Genomic DNA, 7,517 nt, shown 5'->3' on the forward strand with positions numbered 1-7,517 from the left:
GGCAACGTCGCTGTGACCGGCGAACCGCCTCCTTTCTAAGCGGGCGGTTCGTTCAGCCTCACAGCGATGTCACAGCTGCATCACTGAACCGCCGCCCAATAGAAGCGGAGGGGCGGAGATGAGCGGGACGTAACATCCCGCCCACCTTCTTCCTTCCGCATAGCGGCCAGAGGCAGGTAAGGAGAGGTTCCTCGTTCCTGCGGTGTCACACGGAGCGATGTGGGTTGCCACAGGAACGAGGAACAACTTCGTTATTGCTGCAGTAACGATTTTTGAGAATGGACCCCCATGTCACCGATGAGCGATTTTGCACGTTTTTGTGACGATGCAAAATCGCTCATAGGTGTCACACGCAACGGCATCGCTAATGCGGCCGGATGTGCGTCACCAATTCCGTGACCCCAATGAGTTCGCATTAGCGATGTCGTAGCGTGTAAAGCCCCCTTTATTCACTAAGGCTGGGATAGCCTCTTACTATCTGTAATTCATGATGATAGCAGACTCATGGTTTCAACTTGTTTTGCTGCATTTGGGCCCAGATAGATTGTCATCATTGATGGAATAATAAATTCTAAATTGTACCCGCAATCTCTAAAGGAAAATACCAAGATATCTACCCATGAGATAACTATCAGCAAACCAAAGCACATGTCTTTCTACAAAATAATAATTAAAAAAGAATAACGTTAACATTTTAGAATGGCCAAATCAAAGTCCTGAACTTAAATAGGTTGTCCACTACTTTTACTAATAGCCTGTACTTAGGATAGTTGGCTAACAATCAATGATATAGAAGGAATCCCAATGGAAATTAACAAAAACAAAAATTCCTAAAAGTTACAAATTTTATTTAATTTATTTAAAAACTCAATAAGTAGATGTGAGAACACTCCAAAAAACAGGCGAAAAGGACCAAAACAAAAGTGAGATAAGCAAGGATCTCAGTAAACCTGAAGGGCCCTACCGTTGTCCGTACAGTCTCACCCTAACTTGCCGCGGAAGTTGGCACCCTAATAAAGCGCAATTGGCGCCCCCGCTCACGGATGACTCACCCTTAAAGACCCTAATGAGTCCCTAAACTGGATCCTATCAGAAATTACCCACAAATGTCTGATCAAAAAAGTTTTAATAACCAGGCTCAAAAGAGATAACAACGGTCGTGTCCACTATTAATATGCCATGCTGGATCCTAATAGATACTGCATGCAACAACAAATCAAAATGCCAGGGCTACTGATGTGCACCACTGCGCCCCATAAAAATGAATTAAAGAGCCCACAATATAAGTTATAAAACAAAACAAAGATCAGAAAAAAAGAAGAGAAAAGCAAAAAAACACTTCCCTTGTAGATGTCATCATTCACAAGTCGGCCTCAACGCGTTTCTCCTGTGTTTCAGGTTCATCAGGAGGCCTGATTGGGGTATAAATGTCCCTTGATGGTGTACTAATTCAAGTTGTGTTGCAATTAAACCATAAAAAGCTAAAATTCTACAAAAAAATTCATAGCAGTATTGTTAATTGCTGTATTGGATTACACACTGCTGCGACTGGAGTGACGTCAGTAACGACAACATGTTATTATGCACAATAGTAAGGGAAGCCATGTTAGGCCTTGGTCACACATTCAGCATTTGATGAGTTTTTTACCTCAGTATTTGTAAGCCAAAACCAGGAAGGGGTAAGATACAGAAGTGGTAACGTGTTTCCATTATATTTTTCCTCTGATTGTTCCACTCCTGGTTTTGGCTTAAAAATATCAAGAAAAAAAACTGACCAAATACTCAACGTGTGAATGTGGCCTTTATGTAAAAGTGTTTCCAGTGTATGCAAGTGAAGTTAAAGGATATAATTACTTTTGGAGGCAATTATTGTTACTTAAATCAATGTATCTTGCGCTCAAAATAATTCATACATTAGGTTTCATTAAAAATATTGCCATTTGCCTTTTAAAGTCTCTTACGAAATCTCCATCAGAATGAGCACTCTAGTAGATTCTTAGGCTGCATTGACATATGTTCAGGGCTGCAATAACCTCCTCATCACTTAGGGTTAGACCGCTGGGGCCACCAATGGTCCCAAAAAATGGGGCTCTAAAGAGCTCTGGCTGAAGGAGTGGAGATTGATCCTGCGCATTGCCAATCCATTCATTCTAATGGCAATGAGTGGCGTGGATGTGTGCATAATTGTCCTCTCCTCCACTGGGAGCCCCAGCTGTAGTCCTCCAGATATTGGAAGCTATCTACTAACCCATACACTGTGGATAATTTGAGAATACCCTGTTAAGAGCTAAACGGTACAATTTTTTTTTTAATGAAACCTGATTGCAGATGTTATTTTAGCCTAAAAAATATACGCATTAAGTACAAAAATTACCTGTGAGGGTGTCCATATCCTTCAAACAGGATAAGGTAACTTTTTTATAGAGCCTCTTTAAGGGAATGGAATAAAAACAGATGTGTCTTACAATATATTCTCAGTTTAATTTGCCTTTGGTAAAAGCAGGGGACTTTTCTAAAACAATCTGAGGCAGAAATCTGAGATTTCAAAACTCAGCTTCCTTCTGTGTACGTAGGTGTCATTGAATTCACAGCTGGTTAGCCCATTGCAGTCTTATCAGGCTTATCTGCAGCTCTTCTGTGGAATCCATGGCAATTATTAACAGGTTGGGGATTTTAAAACCTGCAAAACGTTCATTATTCTGCTGCATGTGAGCGGTGTATATGACGGTATAACCTCTGTGGTTTCTGTGAGAATTTAGGAAGGGATCCATACAAAACAGAATCCTGAAGGTGTGAACATCCCATTATTGGTCTTATCAGAATTATAGAATTAGGATTTTAGAAAATCTGTAACTGTATGGGTGAATCTCAACGTATATTCAAAATATTACCAGTACTGGTAATTACTACAGCCTCACTATTAATACACTCTTTTTATAATGACCACTAATATGGTAGAGACCTATAAAAGAATTGCTCTTCAGTAGCATCTTAGGTAGAAGTACATTAAAAAAACAAGAGGGGGAGCTCTCCTCCTAATAATTTCAATTTTACCTGTGTGCGCTCCAAATAAAACCTCTGCACAATTTCACCTTCATATAAGCTTAATTTACCCTAAGATATCTGTATATTGGTGGATGAAACATATGTAAGGCTAAATTATGCAATGGATTCATTAGTATATTGAATATCTGTGGGTACATAGAGAGATATGTATAGATAGATATATATAGAGAGAAATATTTATATATACAGAGATAAATACGTAGCTAGATAGATATTGTTATATATGTATATATATATATATATATATATATATATATAGAGCTATCTAGATAGTTCTAGATAGAGAGAGATATGTAGATAGATATTTATAGGTATCTGGATAGAGATGTATATATATATATATATATATATATATATATATAGAGAGAGAGAGAGATATGTAGACAGATGGTAGTGTTTTATATATATATATATATATATATGTATATATATATATATATATATATATATATATATATGTAGTGTTATATATATAGAGCTATATATATAGAGCGAGAGAGAAAGAGAGCGATGTATTGACAGATATGGATATATAGATATATATACATAGAGAGAGAGCTATGTATATGGATAGATGTAGCATATATATATATATATATATATATTTATAAAAGGGAGATATTTATATCTATATCTATCTGGAGAGAGAGAGAAAGAAAGAGAGATATGTAGATAGACACACCTAAAGTTTTATATAGAATATCCATTAAACAGCAGTATAACCTAATATTTCCATCGTATAATGGCAGCAAGAGCGTTAAAGCCTGTGCTTCATATATGTCCTGTATAAGGATAGAAATGATCTTTAGGAGGGGGCATGGCCTGGCTGAGGTAATGTAGGAGGCGGAAACCTGCAGCTCTGAGGGAATTTTAACTAAAGGAACTCTCTAAGCACCTTAGAAGAGAAATACCACCTAAATTATGGCACCTGAAGATAGAGGACATGATTAGCTTTATTTTGACGCTTCAACCACCTCTGTACGTATAGGCACTCCGGAGTTATTAAATAAAACCCTGGGTGGTGAGGTATGGCTTCATTCCTAGGAATTCCTCAGCCTTGTCTGTCAGGGGTGAATACAGGGATTTAAGTGCAGTTGAAGTCCGAATTTAGGGGGATTGCATGGTAAAGACTAGCATTACAGAGAAAGTTGCTTCTACACATAAACTAGCTTCAACTTAGAAACAGACAACGCTGTAGAAAGAATACAGCTATTTCTGGACCTCGGATAGGGGTGATAATGCTCCTAATAGACACCACTTCCTTACTTTAAAAAATTGGATAAACAGACAAGAGCTGCATGACGTATTTAGATGTATTAATACATCTTCGCTTGAATATACATTCCATTCAGCAGTCCATAAAACCTTTTCTCGGAGCGATCTACTCACAGACTCATTCACAATATCAAAATTCTCAAATGTAACTGTGGAACACAAAACCTTTTCACACCATCCGCCAGTTTTAAGAGTAGTTGATTTGGCGGGTGTTGATCCCTTGAGTTTTCTTTGGAAATTGAAGTCTTCCATAATTCCACCTCCTAAATTTAAAAAAGAAATTGAAATATCCATTGAAATTTATTTCACGGAAAACTCAACTGGTCATACAAACCCATTTATTACATGGTGTACCTACAAAGTAGTCCAGAAAGGGAAACTTATACAAATTTCATCAAGAGTTAAGAAACAAACTAGAGAAGCTATTTCTAATATACAAACTAAATTAAGAGAAAAAGAAGAGTAACAACATTTGAAGCCCCCCTTCCAGGATATTCACTTGGAAATCTTCAAACTAAGAATAGATTTGAGGGACTTGTTGTTCGGTGAACACGACAAATACATCAGAATTTTAAAATCAAACTTTTGTTCATCAATCAACAAACCCTCTAGATTGATGGCTCAAAAAATTAAACAAACACATAGCAAAAATAGAATAAATGGAATTATCAACCCAGATGGCTCACTCAGTTCACTCCAAAAAGATATAGTTAAAAACGTCTCTGGATATTATAGCAAGCTATATAACTTAGAAGGAGATCCTTATATCACCCAACTGAATGCTGAATCACTTGAAGATGATTTTTTTTTTTTTAAATAATCTATCTAAAATAATCAATAGCAAATTGAAACATTAAATCTGCCCATTTCAGAAAATGAAATCTTATTGGTCAGAATAAATCTAAAAATTAAAAAATCACCAGGCCCTGATGGTTTCTCCAATGAGTTGCATAGAAACTTTGCAGCGTTACTCTTTCCACATTTGATTACGCTTTTCAAAAAGGGGAATTTCCACCAGAAATGTTGCAAGCCACAATTATATTGATCCGTAAAACTAATTGTAATTTAGATTGAGCAATCAATTGTAGACCCATCTCATTATTCAACACGGACATTAAGATTTACTCCAAAATAATGGCGGAAAGACTCAAAACAATATTAACCCTAATAATCCACAAGGATCAATTAGGATTCATCACAGGTTGACAAACTTCTGATGGTACAAGGAGATTATTAAATTGAATTGACCACCTATGGAAACTAAAACCCATCTTGTCTGCTGTCACTAGACACCAAAAATACTTTCGACAGGTTGATTTGGAAATTTTTTTAGGTTACACTAAATAAATTCGGATTTAGTAGGCAATTTATTAAAACCATCATGGCACTCTAATCATATCCATCAGCTAAAATATTGGCCAACAATGACCTTGTTGGAACCCTTTCCCATATCCAATGGTAAACATTAAGGATGAGGTCCCTTATCCCCTCTACTATTTGACTTGTTCATAGAACCCTTATCATAATTTATCAGGATAGTTAATTAAATAAAAGGTATTCAGATTAAAAAAAGAAATTCATCACCTTCCACTCAACGCTACCAAAGAACTAGTGCCACTATTATGGCTTGGAGGAAATTAGCAGATATATTTAGAAGTCCTCTAAATATGACCAAATTAAAGATTTACCATTAAAATGAATTTACTTAATTGACAATCAAACTACCTTTACCCCCTGGGCTATGTTAGGAATTAAAACATTTAATAATATACACGATGGCATCAACTTTGTTTTCTTTCTATAGCTTAAATAGACCCATAATATCGTAGATTCAGACCTCATAGACTACGTCCACTTAAGGAAAATAAGTAGAAAATTCTTAAGCTCTAAATTTCCTTTCTCTGATATTATAAGGAAACTTTTATGTAATCCTAATCCTAATAATAATAGTCATTGGAAACTAAGAAATATTTACAATTCATTGAATCAAGATATTGAGTTTGAAAAAACCCCTTACATGATAAACTTGGAAAAAGAGCTAAAAAATCCTTCTCCAGTCACTAGTGGCAAAAATCATTAACATGGACATTGTCCTCAAACGTATGTGCTACTCTCCATGTCTATAACAAGATGGTATTTTACACCTTCTAAGCTAGATAAAGGCTTTCCAAGTCAGTCTCCACTTTGTTGCGGTGGTAAAGGTGATCTACTGCTCATATTTTGGGGTTGCCCGAAAATCAAAAATTTATGAACTGAGATTAGAAGTCTTCGACCCAAAGATTAGCCCATTAATTCGAAAAATATTCTTAGTAACCAAAAACAAAATTGCCGCTGATTGGAAGGACACAACAGTCCCAAATATTTTAACTATTGTTGAAAAAAATCTCTCTTTGTAACACAAATTAAAAAATGTTTGCAATAACCAATACAGCAACTCATGGGCAAAATTTTCAAGCAAACGGAAACCCTGGCTTACCATTCTAAAGTAGGATTTGCAGCCTCAATTACTAGTGTTGCTTCAATATTCTTTACTTGTATTTAATATTTGTGTGTTATCTCCTTTTATCATAAGGCATAACTAACCAATGTTACTTACAGTTGGTTTATTACTGCTAAAAGATATCTCCTATTGATTGCTTCTTATTTGTTTCCCTTTTTGTTGCTATGATTGTATATTGGAGTGTTTTCTTTTTGTTTTCTGTTATAATTATAAAATTTCAATAAAAATATTGGAAGAGAAATGATCTTTAGCTCCATAGTTTCTATAGTGTCTGGCAACAATTCTCCAGGTAAATAACACAAACTATCAATGAGATTAGTGGTAATTGGTCCTTTCCGAGATGTCCCTGTGATAGCAGCCTGCAGGGTGACGCAGGGTCTGAGTGTGGATTTTACATGTATGTGGATGTCTATAAATAGAGAGACACAAATATTTAGATATAATCCCTTCTATCTATATGACTAGCAGTGTGTACAGGATTGTACAAACCAAACTCACAGCTCCATTCTAGCTGAGAATTCCCTTGTTTTCCTAAGGCCCAATTTATTGACCATCGCTGAGACGATCTGCTAAATCTGTGATGATCAAACACGTTAAATAAACTTTACTTTGTTTAATATCTCACACAGCAGACGTCTCCTGTAGAATAAATGTGCAGCGGCGGCAGAGCAGGGAG

Source organism: Anomaloglossus baeobatrachus, chromosome 3 (assembly GCF_048569485.1).
Source record: "Anomaloglossus baeobatrachus isolate aAnoBae1 chromosome 3, aAnoBae1.hap1, whole genome shotgun sequence".
Taxonomy (NCBI): Eukaryota; Metazoa; Chordata; class Amphibia; order Anura; family Aromobatidae; genus Anomaloglossus; species Anomaloglossus baeobatrachus.